Here is a 26,141-nt window from a genome sequence, read left to right as displayed (position 1 = left end):
CAGTTGGCCAATATAAGGACTTGGCTGCTAATGTGCTCCATTTTCCTAGTTTTAGTGAGAATGCCTACAGCAGCATTCTGGATCAGCTGCAGCCATTTAAAGAGACACTGTTGCAGCAATCAATTTGACTAAAGATGAACACATTGATGGATTTCTCTAGGACGTTGTTAGCAGCTGGTCATTTAGGGGGTAAAATAAAGGTAAATGTAAACAAAGTTTAAGTTTCTTAAGATAGCTGTCTTTACTTTCTGCTCATTTATGTTGGGTAAGTGGCTTTGACAAACAAAGACTTACCTCTTTCTACTTTAACACAACATGCATGTTAATGAATTTGTAAAAATTTACTTCAATCCATATGTAAGGAATTATGCAAACCAAATTTCCATCTTATTTATTTGCAAAGCACCCTAATTTCACTGTTCCTCTAGGCTTACATAAATTATATTGATTTAAATATTTGTAAAAAAAAAAAAAAAAAAGCAAGTCTAACAAAATGCTAATAAGCAAAAGATACCGCAGTGTCCCTGGATACTAAAACAACAAATATAAGTTTAAGGAAAATAACAAATTAAACTTTATCACTAAGTGTAAATAGAGTTAATTGAAAAAAGACAGAATGTGTCTAAACAGATTCTTGCAAGTTGTAGTAAAGAATCTGGAGGATAAACAATATAAAACAAAGGAACCTCAAAGCACAAGATTGATGTAAACCTGTGGACACTGACGATCAAGAATATTAGGGTTTACATAAATAAGACGTAGGATTCAGTCTGCCTAATTTACTTACCTATAAAATTAAACAGAGTAATTTATTTTAGGTTTGTCTTTGCTGATCTGAGCATTCACATTAACACATTAATATTTTGCACAATAAACTTCCCTGATTTCTATAGAAAAACAGCACAAATGATTTGGATTTCATTATTTAGATCTTTTAACGTCTATGGATTATAATTTTCAAGTCTATTTCAATTATGCACATTTGATGGAAAATGCTAAATGCTTTGAAATAATAAAACATGCAAGACATTTTATCATTTGTAAAATACCACAGATTTTTTTTTAAATAGGACAAAAAATAAAATAAAGCCCCCAAAATAATTTTTCCTCGTACATTTTTCCTCGTTTTTGCTCGTGTTCTAAAAACCTGCTGTGTAATTGCATGCCTCATGTGTGGCCTTTTAGCAGCTTTTTTCAATTTCAAAGACTAAAAAGTGAATCATTTTGAGAAAAAAATAAATCAAAAACAAAGATGCATCAAAGCTGAATTTTTCTTTGCAATGGAGTTCAGCATTGCAATGGCAAAGTCTACCGGTGGTAATTAGAGGCAGTAATGGGGTATTTTTTTAGTTTATCCAAAATGTCTTATTGTTTGAATACAAAACATGGATATCAATTTAAAAACTTTGCATGTGTCCATGGCTGCACCTCACGCTTCTCTTTGAAGTTGCATAAAGTCTTCATTCATGCATTCATGTTTGTTGGAATTTGTGCAGTTATCTGTTAGTAAATGAGATCCCCTACTATCTGCTGCCTTTTCACCTCCACTGAGCTCCATTATCTGAGGTCTGATGCAGTTGCAGTAATGGACTGAGACATGATCAGGCGCCACACTCTGAAACGAGGAAGTGAAAGCGAAAGATGAAAAGGGATTTCACGCCTAACTTGTCCAGTGAATTAATGATTATAATTTACATGGCTTCTCTTTAATTTATAAACCCAAAATTGAATTAATTCAGAAAATGCCATTGAGCGAATGCATTCCAATATTGCCTGATAATCATAATTCAGCTGTGACTGTTCTCAGTGGTTTTCTGAGGTGATGCAGGAACAATCACCACCTTTGTTCCTGCAGCTGGAGGCCAACACACCAGCCTGTGGTGGTTGCAGCCTATCTGTGTTACTCATTTTAGATTCTTAAATCATGCATGATCCTCATGTCTTATTCATCTCTCTAGCATTCTTACAAGCCAGTTTTACATATGAATAGGTAGTGTGAGGCTGAGCTATTAATGTCCCAGCGAGTAAAAGGATTCACTTCGTCCTTTTCAGTTTGAATTGTAAGGAAGGTGTAAAACAAATTTAATTCAGCAGAAAACGGAAAACGTAGCTAGCAAAGTTTTAACATAAGGGGATGCATATGTTGGTCTGTATTAATTGATAAGAGTCTTAAAGTGACTCCAACCTTAATTTACATAAATGTAAACTGATCACAGCTTTACCCTTTCACAAAGAACAGTTTACTATAGGAGAGTAATTTGTGTTTTCTGTAAAGGTCATTCAATGAATCAGCATCACTGACATAACCATACTAGCAAAAAAAAACATAATGTGTTTATGAAAAAATAGTCATGTTCAGCAAATTATCATTTAGGAAACTGTCCAACGAAAACATTTTAATATTCATGTGCCAGCTTAGTGCTTGTATGAAAACATTTTAAAGGTCATTTCATTTGCACAAACATTTAAACAATTAATGTTCCTTTACACATGATATATAGCTAAAGCAACTAAAGATGGTACAATGAGGCCTTCCATAAATTACTGCAGTGCTCAACCAAAATGTCTGTGATAGCTCAGCAAAGCAGTCAGTGAAGTTCTGCTTATTCTACGGCTGTTTCTCAAACTTTTCAGGCTGAGGACCACTTAACCCGTTTAACAAACACTCACGGACCACCCAACTTGAAATTGCTCACAATAACACAATATCTTAATGTTTGCAACCTGAAATGAAAATATTGGTCTCTTAACATACTTGTTGTTTTTTTTGTTCATCCATGCAGTTTGGTAAATACAACAGGCCACATCGAAATCATGAACAAGTCTACTCGGGGCATTTTGATTTTACAGATTCTGTAAGTGTGAATCTTAATCTTTCCAATGACGTCACACACATGAACATTAAAAAAAGATGTTCTTTACTACCAAATGGTGTGTGCATTAACATTTTTAGGGCTAATTATATAATTCAGAAGCACAATAAAAGGAACAGACTTGAGTTGCTTTGCCAAAAACAAAATCCTCTTTGCACCATCAAATATAAAATTATCCACCAATTTCTAATGTATTTATCTATTGTATTTAATTCATTTAATTTTTATCATTTTTTCTATTTTAAAAAATAACTATAGCTGCTGATGTGCAAGCAGAGCATTACAGACAAGCTTAGTCATAAAAAACAGTTCTTACTGAGACTGAACTCCTACTGTTCACAGCACAGAGCTTTTCAAAATGATCAAATTGTTTGTGAATGACACTTCCTCCGATCATTAAATTAATCCTGCTGTTTCTTTTCTACCAGTATCTTCAGTTTTTCTTTTGAGTGACCAGATTTTAAGCTAATTATCCATTGTTTTTTTTTTTTTAAACAATCTTTTGGTAAGCTAACGGTATGCATCACACTTTGAACTCGGGGCAAAAAAACGATCCTTTACATGCAGTACCTCGTGGACCACCAATGGGCCGGTGACCAATCTGTTTGCACAACTAAGTTTGATACAGTTAAAAGATGAGTTGATATTCTAGGTAGTCTAACGCAGGTTTCATAGAGAATGTGTTCTGCTAATCTTGTTAAAGCAACAAACCAACCAAAAATGTTGAAGTACACAGATTATTAAAAGGTCCATATGTAATTTTGTTTGTAGGAGCCAGATTTCGACAGATCCCAGAAAGCTAAAAACTTTCCCATTTTTTTCTTTTAAGGCTTTAATCTCTGTCTGTAATCTGTTTCTAAATTGAAATAGTGTGGATGTATATACAAGCAACATACACAGAGGCTGCTATTTACTGAGTTATTTGAAACACAAGTCATGTAATAAAAGATGTAAACATGCTTTAAAATGTCAACTTTGTATTCATTGTTTGGTTCATCAATTGTGCTAACCAAGACAAAATGGAAAGTTGGCTCTTTTCTTGGCATATATATGTATTATTAATTGCTCTCTGTAGGACAGTTAGACAAAATTGTGAATGCAAATTATAGTTTTAAGAGGGAAATTAAAATTGACAAAACCAGTGTCAAGGTCTTACAAAGCTGAAAATTGGAAATAGGATTCAAATTGCCAATCGGTGCATCTTCAGCGGTATATTTTGCTGTCAGTTTGTATTTCTATAAACTGTACAATAAAATACATATTGTATCGTGCTATGCATGTATTGACTGATTTGCATAGAAATAATCTGACACAGTATGTGAGTGAAATTGAAACAGACCTGATAAAGTCAAGGGGCAGCAGACTATCAGTCCTCAGTACTTTGTAGTGTGTCAGGAGACTTATTAGTTACCAAAGCTCCTCTATATTTTCAAGGCTGAGAAGGCTCATTTTAACAAGAGGGATGCACACTTTATATTAGTTCAATTAAGTGAAAAAGTTCAGTTAAATGTCACGGGGAAAAAAGTGAAAGCAGCTGTTTTAAAATTCAATACAAACTGCCAGGAGTTTTATTCCCCAGTGTTATTGATTCACCTGCTCTGAAATAAAATGCTGAACTTGATTCACAAAATTAATGATTTTTATTCCTTGCCTGCTTACCCATTGCGTTTGTGTGTGTAAATATGTGTGTCATTTTCTAATAGAATTTTTGTTTTACCTTTTCTTGCTGCAAGCACTTTGAACTTAAGGGGAAAAATCATGGTGTGAATCTGTTTGTAAAAAAGTCATGAAAAAAGGAGTAAATTAGTCTATAATGCTTAAATATTCAATATAAAGAACAAACTCCAATATTTCTATTAAAGTATATGAAACGGTTTTTTGCTTCTTAGAGCAGTGAACATAGAAAACACTGAACCCCCATGACTTGGAGGGTTGGGGACAACGGCCTCTTGAAACGCTCATACCTCCCTATTTTAACATTTCAAAGACAAAGTATACTTCAATATGCATTAATACGCAAAGTGGAACCCATCTCAACATTACCACAGGTGCTAATATTTAAAGTTGTATCTCTCCTCTTGTGGTTGCAGCCAGTCAGCACCATGGAAAATGAATGGGACTTTTAGATTTGCTGCTTTGCAAACGCCAAAGCAACAAATGTAGCATCTGAATAGCATAGCAATAGCATCTGAAGTAGACTTGTGCATGTGTACTTCAGATTGTCATGCTGCATTTTCTTTTGAAAGAAAATGTCCATGGAAAAGCAAAAAATCCACTAAGAGTTGAATTTTTTGCAAATAATATGAAATTATCTACCACAGATAAATTAGTGAACATCTGTCAGTACTGAACCGTAAATATGCAGGGGCTCACTATTTCACTTTAGCTGCTGAAAGTTGAAATTTTAACACTTGCCTCAGAGCATGTTTTATGTTTTTCATAAATTTTTATATGGCACCTTTCTTTGTCATATCTTTAACGCAGTGCAGCACTGGGCTTTGCAGCGGCAACGAAATGATTCAGGCTTGATTACAATTCTTAAATGCCTGATTTGCATATTTAATTAACAAGAAACCTTTTGCTATTAGCTTTTGGTTCATGAGGGCACACCTTTTTTTTTTTTGCATGCTTGTGTGTTACAAAATCCACTAGGTCATATGTGATTGCTAAATGCAACTAAACTTGTCAATGTGTCGTACCTAGAGCGAGAAGAGAGTGGAGAAAATGTTGAGTTTCCTCCACTCTAAGAATGTTTGTTAGAATAATCTGGAACCCACACTGCAGACAATCGTTTCTATATTGCTGTCATGAATTGATGAACTTTAAAATCACTTTGCGTGATTCATAGTTTCTAAGGAATGGAAGTTCGTTTAGACTCGAAGATGGGTGTCCCTTATCCACTTTCCCCTAAACTGGCCAATTAAAACGTTCAATGTTGAAGTAAAGAATAATTAAGCTTTTTCCTTTTTCATTCTCAAGAAAACACATGAAGGGGGTTGAGGTGTGGAGCTTTAGTTTGTGTTTAATTATGAAATATTTGGGTTTTGCTTCATTTTGGTTCCACTCATCATCTCTGTAAATGATATGTATGATGATTAAATGCAGCTCTGCAGTGGAAAAATGCAAATGAATGAGAGGAGAGCGATGAGTTCTGAGTCGTTCTCTGTGGACAGATCAAGGTAAGAACAAAGGAAAGAGTCCTCATCATGACAGCAGAGAAGCTTTTCGTTTTCTCAGTCGGTGGAACATAGAATAGATTGCTTTGCTTTGAAGAGTGCGAGTTCTCAACATTCATTAACAATGAAAATATGCAACAATGCCCTCCTAGAACAGTGAGTCTGACTGAATCTATTTGATCAACTTTATGAAATAAACAAGATTTTTAAATATTACCTTTTCGTCTTCACAACTACTATTAACTTATTACAGTTTTTGACATACTTTAGTTCAGAATACATATGTATATATTAAAATAAGGAACACACCATATCATTTTGGACTGGGTTTCACCTCAAGACTGTTTTTCTATTAAGTTGTCCAAGTTATAAGGTTACATTAAAGGTGTAAATGAATAAATAAAAATATGTAATTTATGTTATTTTTTTTCTTACAAAACAAAAAACTATTTTTTTCTCCACAGGGTTGTGTGGAGTTTCTATTCACTATGTACAGACATAGGTATCTATATTACCATAAAAAATTCAAACGTTGTGCTAGTTGGTGTGTGATGCTCCAATGCCAACAGATGAAATTCTACCAAATTGCTTAGACGCCTCATATTTTTTCAGGGATTTGTAGTCTGTGCTAGTTAATTAAAAAAAAAAAAAAAAGTAAAACTGAGCTTGACCACATTGTAGCTGATTTTTCATTTTCACAGGACCTCGTGTAACTTATAAAATGTTCTGTTTAATTCATTTTTGTTCCTATTTCCACAGTAACAACGGGTCAGATGACAGGCTTATGAAAAGGGTTGCTAATGGTAACAATCGCACAGATGAATTCATCCAAGCCTTTTAGCATATTTTATTTTATTGTAGTTTTTTTTTACAGGCTGCTTCTTTGCTATTTAAATTGACTCTCACAGCCTTAGCAACAGTGTCCTTTCTCAATTCAACAGACAGCTAAGCTTACAGACACACGAAATGCCGGGCAATAAATACTCCATCTGCTCAGTGCATAAAGAAAAACATCTTTCAGAGGACTTGACCATACATCAGTCTGTATGCTCATCACGAATTCAGCAAATCCACCATGCACTACCACTACAGATCAAAGAATGCAGATTTAAAAGGGACTTTAATTGTATATGGCTCCTTTTGTTTTGCATCAAAAACACATCGATAAGAGATGATATGAAAACAGATTTTGTCTTTTTAGAAAGGCAATGTAACGAGTTGAAACGTCTTAAAGTAGAGTAGCTTTAAATTACCCTTTTGAATAAATCATGCAATATATGAACAATAATTTCCTCATTTGTTTTAAAATATTTAAACTGAAATCTTATACATTTTTAATAGCCGTTTGGCTTATAACATGTTGGCTTATGGATTTAAAGTTCAATCACAATTTCTCTGATTTATTGGAATAATAAAATTGATAAATACAAATGTATCAATACATTGTCAAAAACATCCAAATTATACTTAGAAAATGATACTGAAATGTCAGAACTGATAGTTAGTATCTTACAAGTATTACTAATATTAAAATAATTATTTTTCACATTGTAGTGTTGGCATAAACTCCAGAAAATACTATTAGGATGCAAACACATGGTGTAAAATTGAAAAGAGGAAGCAAAATGCAAAAAAAAAGTACATTGCACATATCATTTTTTGGAGTACTTGACTGGTGTGCTCTAATTTGTGCTGGTTTGCCACATAGCATCACAGTGAAGCACACTGCAGCTTGTGGTTGTAGTATGCCACAGTGTTTGAAATGCAAACACCTCAATTATTGATAATCTTATTGAACCAACTGTGAAAACGGGTTCAAACAGGAAGTGTAATGAAGTTTGTATGGGATTTGAAAACGCATCACAGGATGCCTAATTCTAATGTTTGTTTCATTATAAAGATGAATAATATAATTGCTTGACCTTAATGTGCATAATAATAAACCACATGCTGTAATTAAGTGTCATATGGGGAAGAGGGCACCTCTACCACAGTCCTTAAGGAATATTAATCAGCATCTTTATTTTACAGCATTGCTTTACTCACCTGGACACCATCGTGTTTTGACTTTGCAAAAATAACTTTTGCAAAAAAAAAGCTGCTTATACCGTTTTCCAAGATGATTATTAGATTGTTCTCTGTTTGGAACCATTACAGCCATGGTATGGGGCTTTTGTTTTTTCCATGGAGCATTTCCTCTGAACTTGCAGCAATTATATATATATATATATATATATATATATATATATATATATATATAAGCTCTGTATTTTTTCCATTTAGCAGTTTGCCTTTTTCAGGATCTCAACTTATATTTTCTATTTTGCTCCGGAGTGTCTTAAGTTTCCCATTTAATGAGCTTCTGCTTTTCTGTTGCGATGTCATGTTTGAGTTGTGGTTCATTCATTGACACTGGAAATTTCTGCTCCAATAGCGTTTCCCTGACTCCTATAAAAGACCAAACTCCTCTCAGTTAAGACTGAAAAACTTCCATTACTGACTCAAAATTACAAAGGGAGGCACACAATTTTTGTTGGCAAATAAAATTTGAAGGACTAACCAGGTGGTAGAGAGCCAGTCTTTGTCTTCAGGTTAAAGAGAGGCAGGAATTAAAGTTGACCCCTATTTGAAGATTCTCTCTGTAAGCAGCGTAAGACGTTCTGAGGCATTCAGGATCTGGACATAAATGCAGACAAACAGTTTTGGCAAATATATAATTTTGAGATTAAATAATTTCCCACAATGACTTTTGAATTAATTTATTTCAATGATGGGACTCCAGGAAAACTTATCAAATTGATTGCAGGGTCTGTATTGATCAAAATTAGTCCAATTTTAATTGAAAACCATATTTAGACAAAATAAAAAAATAGGTAATTCAACAACTCTTTACTGCTAAATTATTGAATTAATAGTCTGAGCTTGGCAATCTATATTGTTTCTGTGTTATTTAGGTTATTCAACCATCTGATTAGTGCAAAGTGCTATTCTACCATGGAAGGTCATACTAAAGAAATGTGAACTGTAGATGTTGACATTAGCATCGGAAATGTCTGTGCTGCTGCAACATCCCCAACATGCATTGAAATGCTATTTTAGACTTGAATAGCTTTGCTGATCGGCCAGCAACTTGAACACAAAAGTTTTCTTCAGCATCCCATCAAAGTATATTTGAAGTAACAATTAACTCCCTGTAGGCCAAGCAGAGGCTTTGTAATCAATCTCTTTCCTTCTCTTTCTTTGTGGACGTAGCTTGTGCGTCAGACAACAAAGATTCTGGTTCAGGACCTTTGTATGGATAAAAAAAAACAAAAAACGATTAATCAAAATGAACGCATTGAATTAATGGCCCTAATTTATTCCATAGATAAGACTGTGAACAGAATGAGTCAGTAATATGCGCATGTTATAGATTCACTGTATGCAGAATGGTATTTTCAAACAAAGGTTATTGCCAAAGAAGCTGAATGTATACAAACGCGTTCATGGAAAGCTTAGTGGAAGAAAAAAATGTGTGTAAGCATAATTGCAGGCTTGACAGGACTATGAAGAAAAATTAATTCAAGAATTTGAGGGAGTTTTACAAAGAGTGACTTGAGGCTGGATGCAGCACTTCTAGAGTATCTCCAGCAGCCATTATGCTATTTCTTTTAATCCCCTCCTGAAAGACATAATCAGAAGCAGCTTACCTGAGCAAAGGAGAAAAATGGCTGAACTGCTTGGTGGTCAAAAATTCTCATTTCAGAGGAAAGTAAATTTGAAGAAACACACACTCAATCCAAGTTGCTTTAGGTCAACTCGGAAGTTGCTGATTACACTTTCCTGCAGGACTTTGCATCTGCCCACACAGCTAAAAGCACCAATAACTGCTTTAATGACCATGGTGTCATTGTGCTTGATTGGCCTATTTAATAGTGCATTAAATACGCCATTTTTATACTTTATGCAGTATAGCTGCTGAAATACTTCAGTGATTCAGAAATGCAGACTTTAAAGCAGATATTTTCCTTTAGTCTAAAAATATTTAAAGGACAAAGCCTTCTGAAAGGCATTTCTGTGCTCAATATATTCTCCATAAAAAGAGAAAATTCCCAGGTGAGCGGCCTGTTGGTCGGTCGCAGGCATGCACAGGCGGCTGAGAAATGCAGCCAGTTTTTGTTGGATCCATATTATTTGGGGAAATATAAGCTTGCTTGCTCCACCGCCTCTGAATTGCCTCCAACTCACCTGCGCGTAGCTTTCTCCTGGAGGGAATAACTGTTTATACTTGTGCCATATGTGGTTTGTTGTTGTGCAGTCAAAGAGGAAATAAAAATGTATATTGAGCACTATATAAAGTTGTCTTGCTCCCTTTATAGTTTAGGGACTGCTACTCTGATTAGGGGATATGGGAGAAAGATAAAAGTTTAAACCATTTTACGAAGTGAAATATCTTGACAGCTCTGTGCCTGAAAATGTAAATCAAATCTCTCCAAAGATTTGAATGCCAAACACACTCAGTTTCACCACTTTATGGTATAATAGACTTTGTTTATGCCTACAGTGCCGGGGCCAGAGGTATTCAGGTTAGCTTTGGAGAATTAAAACTGCCTGTTGCCTTGAAAACAATGTCTAAAACCCATACCTGTTGGACAGAGGACCAGATGCCACAAAATAAACACAACAAATGTGGCAGGTAGAATTTTAATGAGGTCTGTGAATACTTAAAACAAATATAAATTCTGAGATATTTGGTCTGCAGACCAGCAGTTGATTAGCTGTGAAAAATATCATCAGAGAATCTATAAAAACATATTTTAATTTACCCAGGGGCCATTTAATATCAACTGTAGGGACCAACTGGAGTCTAACTACACCCATCTGGAGAGGCTGGAGCAGGAAGGATGAGTGAGTTTGCCGTCACACCTACACAGAAATGTATTTCAGCAGGAAGTGACAGAGTGATGGACAGTTATTTATCGTTTCTGAACCAAGGGGACATGTATTAAAAGGTCAGTGCCATAACGGCGTGTAAGACAGATTTGGTTTAAATTTCTTTGACAAACGGCATCAAAAGCAGCTGCAGGCAGCATCCCAGAGGGTTTTTACCGTACAGGCAGGCACTGCATGCACAAGCTGAGCCGAATTAATGACTGCTTTGTAGTGTCTGCTTATTATTATTGCATCCATCATTTTTGTTTAATTAAAGCAGCAGTCACTTTACGGAAAACTTGAAATATTAGGTGTTTAAAAAAACAGCATCATGAAGACCAATAAGCACAGCAGACCAGCTAGAAATGACCTTTTACAAAAGGCATTGAGCTTAAGGGCAGTTTAAACAGCCATAAGCATCTCAAATATCCAATCAGTCGTGTGAACTGGAGGATTATGGATCAACCACACCTATCAAGAAATGTCCATCTACGTAGAGCAACCTGGCAAGAAAAGTCAAAATTATAAATGGTCCCACTTTAGCTCGTGATTTGGAAATTGATTTGTCAAAGCTTGGGTGACAAAAGATTTTTAATATGACACAAATATTTGTCGTCCACTCCACAAACCTGGCCTTTATGAAAGAGCAACAAGAATAAAGCAAGCCACAGAAAAGCCTGTTTAAAGTCTGGCAGAATCCATGGAAGAGGATCAGACCTAGTTCCAGGGTAATCTTGGAAAGAAAAAGATGACCATCGAGTGGTTCACCTTCCAGCAGGATGATGACCTGAAACATACAACCAGAGGTACCATGGAAGGCTTTACCCAAAAGCATTTTCATGTTAGAATGGTCCCATCAAAGTACAGACCTAAATTAAATTCAGAATTTGTGGCAAGAATTTAAAATTGTTGTTCACTGATGCTCTGCATCTAATCCGACTGGGTTTGAACAATTTTACAATGAAGAATAGCGAGAAGAAGTTTAGTCTCCAGATGTAAAACTGATAAAAATCCCACAAGACTTGGAGCTCTAACTGCAGGTAAAGGTGGATCAACAAAGTTTTGACTAAAGGCTCATCCATATCAGTCTGTGCAGTCACATGGTCTGTTGCCATTTGTTCAAATTTGTGCACACCTTTCAAACCTGGCAAAGACCATGTGAGAACTTCTCCCCCACTTCAGCATGCATCACACCCTTAGCACAGAGGCAACAAAACGGTCCAGAGAGGACCACCTGTCTGCAGATGGCTTCTACTGTGACCTACGACTGCAATTTCCAGTTTATTAATTTGACGATCTTTGTAGGTATTTTGTGAATTGTACATGGAAACACTCCTTGAACGCTGATACTAAAACCAGAGAGTGAAAGCGGACTAGTTGAAGATAAATATCAACATTGCTGTCCGAGCATATCTCAGCTTCTGACCAATCACAAGAGCTCTGTGTGAAACGGTTCAACCCAGGCCTGGTGTCCAGAAAGGGAGGAGAGCCTCTCTGCAAACAAGATGATGTAATTTTTGTTACACTACTGTCAACGAGGTCTGATTATGATGCTTTAGAGCAGGGGTGTCCAAAGTCGGTCCTGGAGGCCCGGCATCCTGCTTGTTTTAGTTCTCTCCCTGGTGGTGGTAACAACCTTTTCAGCAGGTCAATGTTCTTCTTAGGCCTTCTAACGAACCGTCATTTGATCCAGGTGCGTTAAACCAGGGAAAGAACTAAAAGATGCAGGATGCCGGGCCTCGAGGGCAGACTTTGGACACCCCTGCTTTAGAGGAAGCATGTGAGACCCTGAAGAAGGATTGAAGACGAATGTCTGCCCCACTTTGCTGAGTTTGGTTTACAAAAAACCTGGAAACCATGTATTATTTTTAGTCCTCTGCAGAATAATGCTTTAATTTGTGTTGGTCTGCCAACACACACAAAAAAAATCGAATATTTCTTAAAGCCACTCTATGCAAAACTGATGCATTGAAAATATTGGTGATCTAGTAATAACAGAATCCTAGTCGGATACAACTCCTGAGTAAGTTCTCCCTTTCTGGCTTCAGAGCAAAGATATATTTTTTCTTCCCACTAATTGTGACTGGAATGATAGTAATTGCACAAATTGCCCTGCAGGTGCAGATGAGGTAGGACTGCCCTCATCAGAAATCCAACCTCCCAGCAGCTTCTCTTGGCAGCAACAGCAGGTGATGCAGAATCTCTGCAGCTCCTTGTGGGATAGTTTTACATTCCAGCCTTTTAACTGAAATGTTTTAGTGGGTGAAATGCTCTTTACAGCAACTTGGCTTCAACTGATAACTGCAAATCTTGAAGTTTGGCTTTTCCAGTCTTTCCCTGGCTGCTTCATAAAAGCTGTCCACGGATTTAATATTTGGTGCATTATTATTGAAACAGAAGCTCAGTTGTTTTATCATTGCGGGTTTGATGGCAACTGAAGGAAGATGCAGCAAGGAAGTCAATCCCAAGCTTGTTGTCTGAGTAACAAACTGAATTTAAAGTAACTTGATAATTGAAAAGTCTGGTCCACTTAGCTTGAAAAAAATATTTGACTAGCAAAGCTTAAAACTTAAAATTGTGGGAAAAAAATAATTGTTTGCTGTGCTTGCTGATAATTGTGGAAAATGTTTTAACCTGTAAGAAGTCATAAATGTGCAATTTTTGGCATTGAGATTCCAAACAATCATGCTGTTACAATATTCTTTGGCTGTTTCCATTTTTCCCATTTTAGTTAAATTTAACTGGCCAACCTGTAGTCTTTTCTGAATTGGTATACTGTGAGGAACATCTATTTAAATAAGTTAAAAGTTCCCTTTAACATTTTACTTTTTGAAATGCCAAAAACAAAAACCCAAAACAAACATTTTACCTAAAAAAAAATAACTTCATCCCCACAAGCATCTATGTTTTCTTTTCAGGTTATTTATAGTGTTGACTTTTATGATTTAATAATCTGTATTTGCCTAAAGATGCATTGTAATTTCTTTAGAAAATTGGATGTCAGTGAGAAAATAGGCAATCTTTTCTTCATTAGATACCTGAAAAATAGCTTTTCTATCCCAGCATGGTCTTTGCCAAGTAACAGTGATATATTGTTATTGGCTTTCAGCCCAGAATAGGAAAATGTTTACATAAATTCGTGCCATCGCATAATAAAGTCACACTGTTTGTGTCCTTCAATGACTAGTTTTATGAGAAGATATGAATAGGGTCTGGCTTTCTCTCAATAGGTTAGAAAGGTATGCATTGTACTTCAGTGAAAAATACATAATTCACTTCGTTGCTGACTTTAAGTTGATTTCGAAATGAAGTGAGGAATATATTTTTTTCATCCTTTCACATAGCAAAAAAATAAAAAATAACAGACTCCAGAACAACAATAAAAATGGTTAGTTTTCCCTTCAACCTTTTTCTTGTTTGTTAAAACATTGCATTTACAAAGTTTAATGCTGAACCAGAGATCACTTAAGTTGAGATTGAAAAAAACTAGAGACGTGCCAATCAGGTTTTTTCCTGCCGATACCGATCACCCATGAGGGCTGATTACCGATACCGATCACATAATTATTTTTTTTATCATAAACACTACTGGTTACATTATGTGGAAAAAGGAACCATGAATTCACCTTAATTTAGACAAAAACTTGTTTTTAATAACTTTTTCCAAGAAGAAAACTAAACGAATCAGGCATTCTGCAAATTGTAGTGCTATCAATAATACTATCTTTAACAGACTGATAACATAGGAAGGCTCTGAAGAGGCTAAATAATGCAAAGAGCCAAAATAAAACCTCTCAACATTGCCAAAACAATTCAAGTATAAAACTTAACATTCAAAGGCAAATACAGGATCCATTACAATAAACAATCCAGACTTACTGTATGAAAACTTCCTGATAGCATGGCGGCTAGCTGATTGCTGCTAGTTCTGAGTGGCTGTTTCTGACTGAGCGGAGTAATTATGCAGAGCAGGGAGGAGATCAATTATTTTTTCAGAGATTATCTGTCTCATGTTAGGACAGCGGAAGTTTTAATACTTATGTAAAATGTATCTTTTTAAGTTAGATGCTGCAGCTTTAAACAGAGGTTCGGTGTGAGAGTCACTACCAGTTGAAGCAGAAGCGGCGCTCCGTCTGAAATATGTAGTGCATAGCAGCGGTTCAACAACGAGAGCAGAACCAGCGTCTGACATCGCAGCTCGAAGACTTAAATAATTTTGCGGGTTATTTGTTTAGCTTTCTGACCGTCATGCTAATCCAGGTGAGTGTTTGTAGCTGTGCGCTGCTTTACCTGCTATCTGATCCTCGATGTAGCCAAACTCCGTCAAGTATGGCATGGCATTGTTTTTATGTGTATTAGCTTCGCTGTGTTGATGCATTTTGACCTGCTTCAATTTTCCGCCGCAACACTCAAACTTCCCCATTCACTCAGTGCGTTATAGTTCCACATCGCTTAGGATTTGTTGCTGCGCGTTTGCGTAGAGTGAAGGAAAGAGGAGACCAGCTGCACAGGCAGGCTGCGAAATGAGATGCAGGTGATCGGTATCGGCAACAAGAGCCAATTATCGCCGATCACCGATCATGCACTTTTTCACGAAAATCGGCCGATTATGATCGGGGACCGATCGATCGGCACACCTCTAGAAAAAACATTTCAGCAACAAGGTTGTTGCCAAGTGCTGCTTATGATGAAAACATAAAACGATAACGAATCATGAAACGGGAGACGGTACATTTTTGTCAAAAGCCATCATCAAAACAAGAACAATCCTAATGTTCTAATTTATGTAATGTTCCAGTTATTGACTCAAAGCAACTCTAAACCCAACCAAAAATGCTACTGATATGTATAAATAATTGTACATTTAAGAGAATATGAGATTTAAGATCTTGTATCTTCTACCTGCTCTTTTTTTGATCAGATAATGTAAAATTGCATGTCAATTAGGCATGATCATTTGTTTTTAATTTTCTATTTTTCTTGTTTTTTTTTGTCTGTTTGAAATAAACAACAATAAATGAATAAATAATCAGGTGGGGCTTTAGACATGATCTAAATTAACTCAGTGTTTCAGCATCTTTGCAGTTTTCTGCAAATTTGCTTCAGGTTAGAGGAGCATAAAAGCTGAAATCATGTTTGTGTCCAGGGATGCAGAATAAACTAGAACCAACAGACTGAAGGTTGGTACGACAAAATATCTGGATTAACATGAAAAATAATATATATGGTAAAACTCATCATTCATCCAGTACATAAACCTATAATAAAGTGCACATAGTTCTCCAACAGACCAACAGTACACTACAGCAGATATGATTAGAGTTCTTGAACCCTTAATTTCAGTAAATCTCCCTGTTCAGATTGTCTGAAGTTTGGCTTTACATAATGGAGTCCCTGTTGGCCTGAAAACCACCAGAATACTTCCTTAATGTGTACTCAGGCTGCCGTTCCTAACAGCCATCTCTTCTGCTCAGAACTGTCAAGCTGGAGAGAGCAGTAAGATCCTTCCTCTTGGCAGCGACGCAGCCGCTCTCCAGAACGGCTTTCCTGTTGCGGGATGCATCTCCCGATGTTTGGGAACCCAGGAGATGGTCATCACAGCTGCTTCAGTGCTCACTAGTGAGGGGCAGTGAGGAGTAAATTCTCGTAATGACAGCCGGCGGCCCACGGGCCGACCCAACACCGGCTCTGTGAGGAGCTGGCATCCGCTCTAACAGACAGAGAAATCCATAGAGGGGACCTTTTATGATTTCCACTAGAGTGGCCACATTTTGGAGAGTCGGGGTGTTGCTGCATGTTTCACTGGTTGTTTTTATTTAAAGCCTTCCTTTGAGCTTTAAAGTTTTTCTGAAAACTTGATTCTTTTGGTTAGAGATTCCTCAGATTCCAGCTGGTCAATTTTGCCTTGATCTGAACGGCAAGAAACATCCTGAAAAGTAAGATGATGTTTTTCTTTTTGTGGAAAAATTCTTTCAATTTTTGCTGCAGATGCATTCCTTGAGGCCATGTCCTTTGGTGCACTTTTAGTGAAATGAAAGTCATAAGTTTAGAACCATTATTTGATAGACTTGGAGACATTCAGGGTGTAAATATAAAGTCCAAACCATGTACTTATATATATATATATATAATTTATTCATCTTTAAACATAGGAGTACTGTAAATTTTTTATCAATGTTTTACAAGTAAACTATCTGATGTATGCAAATAGCAGTAAATATTGTGTGTGCAATATTTATTGCACACACAATGCAGTAAATATTGCATTGTGTTAAATATTGCGTTGTGTTAATGGCATTGTGTTAAATGCCATTAACACAAGCTCTGTGCTGTTGGATGGGGTGCCACCTCAGTAAATGTTCACACCTCTCACAGATAAGTGTCCAAGCTGCTGCAGGCCACTTACTGCTAGAAGCAAACATCAGAAAGGCAGGAGGAAGGAAAAAAATTGGATTTACAACTGATTCCATCATTACATATTTGCCAATTGTATCACAGTTTTGTTTTTTCCTTTTTGATGCAGCATTAATCAAAACTTTAGAAGTTTAGCCTGGAATGTACTTAAATTTACTGACTTCACATCATCTAAAATAAAACTGCATTGCTGTTTAGAGGTGAAATCAATATTTTAACTTATTTATGGCTTCAATTTTTGAATGTGTGCCAAATTTTAAAAATCTTATGAAATTTTGATAGTGCACTGGTAAAATATATCTGACTCTGCAATCAGTCATCATTCTTTGGTCTTATTTGGTCAGTGGCACCTTTTTGTTTGATCAGGATACAGGGGGAACATAAATTGTTACACATGCCTCATAATAATTGAACCACTGGTTCCTCTCCCCAACATTAAAATTTATATCATTTTATGTAACCAGTAGAAAAATTCTTGGTTTAATGCCTTGAATAGATGAAAGTACATCTTTTCCTTTTATGAATTTTATTTTATTTTTTATGCTTTGTGTTTTTTCTTTGTCAAGCCCCTTGGGATGCCATGTGTATAAATTGTGCTACATAATGAACTTGGCTCCCTGCATCTTGTATTTTGTACCAACATATCCTTTGGTGCTTTACAGATGATGAACTTCTGTGTTTGTGGATTTTACTTCAGATTGTTGCAAACTTAGTCCTTGGACATTCTCTGCACACTTGGAGTCAGAGTAGGAACGTAAGGTTTTAGGTTATTCTGACAGCTGTTCTCACTGTCACAGGAGGAAGGAACAGAAATGAGCCACACCTGATTTACTCTGGAACATACTTTCTGTGCAATTGGGCTCAGTTTTAGATTTTTTTTTTCTTTTTGCTCTACCAGTAAGAAAAACGAACACCAGCTGGAATGTACGACTGTCAGATGAGTGACTTATCCTTCAGTGTAGAACAGGACGTTCTCCTGTATGATGGGACCTGGACTACATTTAAGAGCCTGAACAGAAAAAAAGAAAATGCAAAATAAAAACAATATGTCCTGAGTGCAACCGCTTCTCTGCTCAGAGCTGTCTGAAGGATATCCAACGATGCATGGTAAGATACTTTTTTTTTTTTTTTAACATGTGCACACTTATCCCCTTTAACCTGCCAAGTTGTCTGTCTTTGCCGCTCACTGCACAAAGCCGGTGCAGAGAAACACAGGAAGCAGCAGCTCACTTACTTTCAAAGCAGCTTTACAGACTCTAGAAGAGCTGTCAGCAGCGACTTCAGAGGCATGTTGCAATAAGCCGTTGGTGTTTTAACTCGACTTTACAGTTGAACATGTAATTCATGAGAAACATGTGAGCCACATATGAATGAGTGAAAAAATAAAGCTGATATTTTTAATTGATAATCTGGCAACGTTGAGTCTTTGACTGTAATTTCAATTCTTTTAGTAACTGATCCATTTTTATGCTTCTTTAGGCCGGACTGACATTAGCGTTGGACATCTGTGCTGCTGCAACATGTTTCGCACTGAAATGTTATGTTAGGCTTGAAAAGCTTTGGTAATGGGCCAACTCCTTTTTACACAGTTTAAACAGAACAAGAGTATTTTCCAGTGTCTCATGAGATCATTCTTTAAAGCAAAACTTAACCCAGAATGGGCCAAGAAATGTTCCATTGTCTCTGTTTGCGGCTGCCGCTTGGGCTTCAGCGTTACAGGCATATCAGAAACACAATACAAAGTTTCCAGCTCAGGAATTTGGTATGTAAAAAAAACATCATACAAATTACAAATAAAAACAGGAAACAATGTAGAAGCAGCAAACGGGTATTAATTTTGTAATAAATGTAAAGACAGGGAAATATGGAAATTTTAAGCTTTTCCTAAACAGTAAAAATGTCATTTTCTCTGAACATTTTCTGGCTCTTAGAAGGTTTTAAACAATTTAAAAGTCGGCAGCATCTAACAGCTAGTACTGAATAAAGACAAAGTTTGAACTACCTCAAAAGATCTTTTTCTTTTTACTTCTCTGAAGAAAAAGGAGAAAACTTTGCCTTAAAAACCAACTAACAGGCAGCAGACTGACATACAGACAGCTACCATAAATCAGGCTTATCTTCCACCATAATCTGAGCTGGATATGTCTGTCAGAGTTTTGAAAAAAATGAGCAGCAATGATGAAACGCTGAGAAAAACAGCACCCATTTATCTGCCAGGCACTTTGAATAATCTGCAAAGTTAGCTGGGAGGAACATGATGGTCATTTTGCTGCTTTCTTCAAACATCAAGCCCTTTTGCAGTTTCAGTAGTTTGGAGAACTGCAGGGGTAAACGTACCCTGTTTGGTGCTTTCTTTCAAAGACTTGCTGTTTGAAATGGTTTAGACTGATGTCGGGCAACAAGAAGCAGCTGGGTTATAGTTTTACTTGTTATTGGGGCTATATTCACAAACAGTCTGAGTTTACTGAGAGCTCCTAAATTTTTCAAAATGTTTCAAGCATGGACTCAGATCTCTGGGCAAATTTCCTCATTAGGGAGGCTGGGTCAACATGTTTCCTAGATATGTTAGGATATTTAGGGTTTCTTTTTTTACAACCCTATCTATACTCATTTTAAAAGGTTGTGTTGATTATCTACTCACAAACTAATGCCTGGTATTATTTTGTCTCCTTAAATAAGTTCAGTGTTTTTTATCGTTTCAGAATGTAGACCACACAAACGAAACATATATGAATAAAATGCAAGTTTTTAATTTTTTTTTTTTTTAAATATGTGGCGCTAGTATCAAATCTTTTGCAGTCTCTAAATATTTTTCCAGCTGGATTACTCTGTATTTAGTTTCCTCCACCTTCCCTTCAGCTATAACCACCTTTACTGTCCCTGCTTGGAGAAGAACATCCCAGCAGCATGATGTCGCCGCCATATTTCACCAGGTGGATGATGCTGAGACTGACAGGCAGCATTTTGCTTGAAAGGCCAGAAAGTAACATTTTGGTCTCATCTGACCGGGCCACCTGGTTTTTACCCTTCACTTGTAGTGAACGGCTAAAAGAAGTTGTATTTTTTTGTTTTGTTTTTTTTCTCAGCAGTTTTCACCCCACTCTTCAGTTATGCAACACTTTGTGGTCTGTTACATAAAATGTTTTTGAATAAAAAAAACATAAAAGACTTCAAATAATATTAATACTGTTCTAAGGTTTTGTCTCTTTGCATAGTTATTTTTCAGCTTTGGCTTTATGTTGACAGTAAATTAGGGTCAAGCTAATTTAAATAATTTGAACTTGGTTAAGACCATTTCTATGTCAAAACTAAAAGAGGATGTTATTACTACTACCTATAACCACTGAAAAGTTGAGGATATTTGACTTTTGTGTGAAATTTAAGAGTAACATCAAACGTTACTGTTTTGATGATGAAAGTGGGGCATCGAGGTAGAAGCATGCAACAGTGATTTCCTCAGTTCAAACAATTTCTGTAACAAGAAACACTGGTGGAGGGTAAATGATATCTTGTCATTAAGGCTGTTGATCAGTTGTGTCGTCTTGGTTTTGTGATGTCAAAATGTAACGGTATGATGATGAGGACTTGGCTGATTCATGGATCAAACACTTTAGCTCCAGCAAGTTGAGCAATGAGTCCTGAAACCTTGAAGAGTTGGATTTGTCCATTTAGAGAAGGCCACAGGAAGTTCACCGGTAAAGGCTATAATGCATTTTAGACTCACTCTGAATTTTTACCAGAAAGGCAAACATACTTAAGTTTTTGTGGGTAGTGTAATTAGCATTTACAGCAAAAAGAGGCACTGTTAAACCCCACTAGAGATTTTTGGCACATGCTTTTACTAGTCCCCCTGTTGTTGTAAAGGGGTGCAGGTTGGAGTCCTCCCTCTTTTTTTAAATAAATTTTTTTGATGAGGTACCCATAAGGGAAACTTATGGGTAACTTCAACTCAGAATGTCATAACTTATGTTATGTCATAACTTCAAGCTTAACTTCAACTCGGCAGAAAATGTAATGTTTTTTATTGTTGATTCAATGTAGCATGACTCTGTGTTTCTGTGTTTAATGATGTAAAGCACTTTGAAATGCCTTGCTGCTGAAATGTGCTGTACAAATAAAATTTGATTGATTGATTAGTTTTAGTTGAAAATGATGGCAATAAAGAGAATCTACCAACTGGTTCATGCCATTTGCATTAAGCAGTGCCTCTAAATACTAATCTTTAAAGAAAGACTACATGTAATTAAACAACCTGCTCAGAAGCATTAAAATAGTAAGTACTGCAGAGCAGGGAAGGTACACACACCTAAATAAATGGCTGGGCAACGTGACACAACTATTATTTCTAATGTTTGTGTATGTCTGCACTAGCATCACTTACTTGATACTCAATACTCCAATGTGTCATATGAAGATATAAAAAGTGATGGGGAGGAACAGTTTGACTCCAAAGCTCTTTCCCTTGTTTTGACCTTGATGAAACTCTCCCACTGCTGCTTTTTTGCTGCACACACACTGAACAGCAAAAGGACAGACGAGGCGCATGTTAAGCGGAGGTGCTGGCTTCTGTCACTGCCGACCTGGGAGCCATCAAGACAGGATCACTCAGCTATATCTCGATGACAGGACTTGGCTTGCATTGCCAGTGTCCACAGGAGTCCGTTTGGCCACAGTGTCATGACGGCCAGCTCAGCATGACAATAGAACAACTGAAGGAACAAGGAGTTTACTGTTGCTTTTTAAACCATGTTTTGGTGGAGAGGGAGCTGCAACGACCATATGTCCAGTATTTAAGGCCACCTCTATGCTTTGATTTATAAATTAATCCAAATGACTTGTTTTATTTCTTATCTTGGGAAAGACTTTGTACTTTAGCAAGAGATTTATACATTTAAAACCAAATTTGCAGAAAAAAAACAGTCTGCAGGTTGTTGAACAGCTGAACACTGAATGAGCTGAAAGCCAAAACTCCCATCCATTTGGAAGTTGGGATTTTTTGTTTTTTCCAGTAATGCAATAATATGAAATATTTTGAAAGAATGTACTGAAAGTATCAACTAGTTGATATAGTATTTAGGACTCAAACAAAGGGAAGATTTTAGTGTGTAGCAGCAAAGAGTGCAACATTAATTAGAATTGGGGTGATTTCACACCAGCCAGTCCACTTTAATCAAACTGTAGTTTGTTTACATAGAAACTCCAGTTTGTCCTGAGGTGTGAATGTGCAGTGAAACCCTGATGTGACCAAAAAAGCAAGCCTGAAACCCAGGACTGAGGTTGAAATGAACGGTGGTGCAGTTTGAATGCATATGTGAATGCCAAGCAGACTGGAAACCATTACAAAACGGGAAGTAGACTACAGCGCAGGGAATTCTGGGTAAATGCAACCAAAACAAACATGGAGCGTCTAGGGCTAGCAGGAGATTCTTAATCTTTTGCCAAAGACAAAATTAAAATCCTACAACTGTTGAAATCTTATGCCACACTATTTTTGTTTAAAGTTGCACTCGGTGCTGAAGCAGCTCAGGTTTGATTCCAGGTCTGGGTCATTTACTGCATGTCCTCCTCCTTCTCTTTCTGCACTTCTTCCTGTCAAGTTACTAATCAATAAAGGCCACTAGTGGCAAAAAAAGAGAAGAAAAAACACAAAAAGAAAAGAAAAGCTCCTCAGTGACAAGGCATCAAGAGTGGACCAGATTACTCTTTCTTTGGCCCAAAACATTAAGTGAATTGTTCACTAAAAGGTCTGTGACATTCTGAGGAAGTAATGCAACCTTTTGATTCAGGAGTGTTGGAGCAGAGACATCTAAAACATCCAGGATGCTGTCCCTGGCATCTGGAGTCACCACTTCCTCTGGGTGTTGTGAAGGAAACTACAATCAATTGTTGTTAAAGCTTCAGATTCAGGGACAGCAATCCGACTCTTGTCCAGGCCATGGAACAGCAGGCAGCATCTTTATCCCTGTGGTACTGCTAAGGACTTTTGTTGTCCAGTCTTAATTATAGTCTAATAATGGAGAAGGCTATAATTACTTTCCATGAGAAAAAATAAACTGCATTTAAAAATATATATATATAAAAAATCAAGCATGTTCTCATTATGGGTTGGACTTATGGTGCCCTCGTTTCTTTCCGTTCATGGACAGGATAAACATAAATGTTGTCATCTAGTACTTGAAAGGCTCTGAGGTCATATTATTAGCATCCACAATTTAAATAAATGCACCTGAAACAAAATATCCCACATTTTTGTCCAAGCACCATCTTGCAAATGACACAATATTACAATGTTTTTTATGACAACTGTTATAATTTATACGTTGAGTTTAATTTAAATATGTCTTCAGAACATGGACTATATGAGAGCTGATGTCCTTCATCCTCGTCTGTAATCATCTGATGTTGGGTCTGCTGTGGCCCAGAAGCTCTCAACCATTTTGATTTCACTGACTACATCTGATCATCCAACAGCAGAAACAAGTTAAATATTTAAAAGAAGGTATGACTCCTGAAATATGCTTTGACCCTGAATTGTATTTTACCTGTAAAAGCTCTTTTTCTCAGTCACCAACTTTCCACTCAGGTTTTAGCAGCTTTAATGCAAGTGTAACATTCTTGGTTTCAGCCTCTCCTTATACTTGATTTAAAAGTTATGATGACAGCATGCTGTCCTGTTTTTTGCACCTGTTTCTTGTGCTCCAATCATTGACAAACCTTAACCAGACACAGCATGTCTGGTTGACTTTATGCAAAATGCATCCTGTTGAAATTTTCAAGGCTGTAGTTCATTCTCTTTGCCCATGACCTCAGTGCAGGATGGATGATGGGTCACACATCCTGGACAGTTTGAAAGTCTTGACAAGTTGAACACAAGGATCCCATTGACCTGTGTCCTGGGTGATTAGATTGTGTCTGGACAGTGCTAAGTACAGGTGCGTATGCATTGAGAGAATTTCTTCAGACATCCTTCAGAGGCGGATACTTCATGTTAATTTCAGCATCAGTTCAGCTGATCTGTCTTGGGACGCCTGCTGACACAGTAGCATCTGCCTGAATGCACATTTCTGTAAACGTGGTTGAAATTTGCATACCTACCATTCGTCTATCTGAATATACGTCTATCTTACCTGTTGGAGTCCTCTGTAATAAAAAATGTAACTTTCTCCTGTCGGGATTAGATATTGATTAGTGGATATCGGGACACTGTGTGGGTGAGTGAATTTGTCTCAGATGCAGTGTATGCTTTCATTGCTTTTTAGATGTACTTTATTTTTTATCACATTTGAAGCTGTGGGAACCTGATGTGGTCAGTTCCTCGTAAAATGTCTCCTGGTAAGCACAAAATCTCTCCTGCAGAATGTCTGCTCACATTTATACAGCATATCTTTTTGCTGTAGTGCTGCAGTTTTATAGATAAAAATCTCTGTCCAGGGATGATGGAAGGTCTGAAGCATTATGCGTCCCCTCTCACAGAGCATCTGTTAAAGTATGTAGGTTCTCATGAAGGGCTTGTAGACAAAATAACCACAAAAATGTGACTTAAATGACTCCCAGCTGTGTTGATGTCTAAATAAAACAGTTCAGTTGATGGATGGATGTGCAGCGTTACAGATACATCAGCAGGCCGGTTGATTGCTCATGTGACAGCCCACTCTGTCACATGAAAGGGAATATTTGCAACATTGATCTGATCATTCAGTATGGATTTCAATGTCAGGTGTAAATTCATGTTGTTCGACTCGTCTGCTCACATCCAGATCAGGCAAGACACAAGTTAATCCCGGCTCTGAAGAAGCCCAAATTGAATCCATGTACACATTTTTAAGTCCCATCAGACTATAACCTCCCAGCACAACGTGGAGGTCATTGTGAAATGAAAACAAAGAACTAGATGCACTAATCAGAATTTTGTCACCATTTCTGATGCCCAGCTTTTAAGCTCTTAAAAACTTAAAAGCTCTTTGGCAGAAATATTATTCCAAGTAAAACATAACATCAGTTAATCTATTTTTAGCCTCTCGGCTATTCGTGCAGACTACTTGTATCAGGTTCAGAGGATATGTTACACTCAATCAGAACAGTTGCTGCAAAACAGAGTTTACTAATATTGCAAAGCAAAGACAAAAAAAATCAAAAGTTGACATTTTAAGCCGTCTTTAACATATTTATGAATAGCACAGCTAGCATTTTGAGAACAGCAGTCTGTCTGTGTGCAGCGGACGTCTTCCTTCTGCACAAATTCCTTCACCAAAGAGTGATGTCAGTACAACCCATTGGCGCCAATGTTAAAAAAAAACATGGATTTTAAGCTTCCAGCTAAATTGGGAAATTGTGAGATCCTTGTTACAGCTGATCAGAACAAATGAGAACTGCACCAACAACAAAAAATAAAAACTTCCGTGGTCCCAACAAAACACCAATGCCGAGGAAAAATTAATTGTTGGCTGCAAGGCTAATGTATGTTTGTTAGTGCACAGTAATGTAACATATATACCTAAATTAGGTTTTCAATGCAATTTAAAGCCAGCATTTTGGTCTCTGCGCTTTAACCTTAATTTTTATCAACTAATTAATTAGAAAAAAAACTGTCACTGTTGACAGTTTTTTCCCCATGTTTTTTACTCTATATTTGTGCATGTATCAACTTTGACTCACCATCCTTTGTCAAAGACTGCAGATATGCAGCTCTGGAAAAAAACAAACAAAAAAAACCCACGAAATCTCTGTACTTAACGCCTTTATGAACTTGTTTTCTTTGCATTATTTG

General features: G+C 36.7%; 1 long non-coding RNA gene across 1 annotated transcript in view; it reads left to right on the top strand.

The window, feature by feature from the left end:
- LOC145553019 (uncharacterized) overlaps nt 1-20,498 on the top strand; it is an 87,606-nt gene extending 67,108 nt beyond the window's left edge. The window contains exons 2-3 of the long non-coding RNA XR_014089192.1: nt 18,273-18,481; nt 20,234-20,498. This is a non-coding gene — a long non-coding RNA (uncharacterized LOC145553019). The remainder of the gene's footprint in view (nt 1-18,272; nt 18,482-20,233) is intronic.
- The last annotated feature ends 5,643 nt before the right edge of the window (nt 20,499-26,141 follow it).

Source organism: Poecilia reticulata, chromosome 10 (assembly GCF_904066995.2).
Source record: "Poecilia reticulata chromosome 10, P_reticulata-male-v2, whole genome shotgun sequence".
NCBI lineage: Eukaryota > Metazoa > Chordata > Actinopteri > Cyprinodontiformes > Poeciliidae > Poecilia > Poecilia reticulata.
Note: the sequence above shows the minus strand (reverse complement) of the source record. Positions and strands in the feature narration are given on the sequence as shown.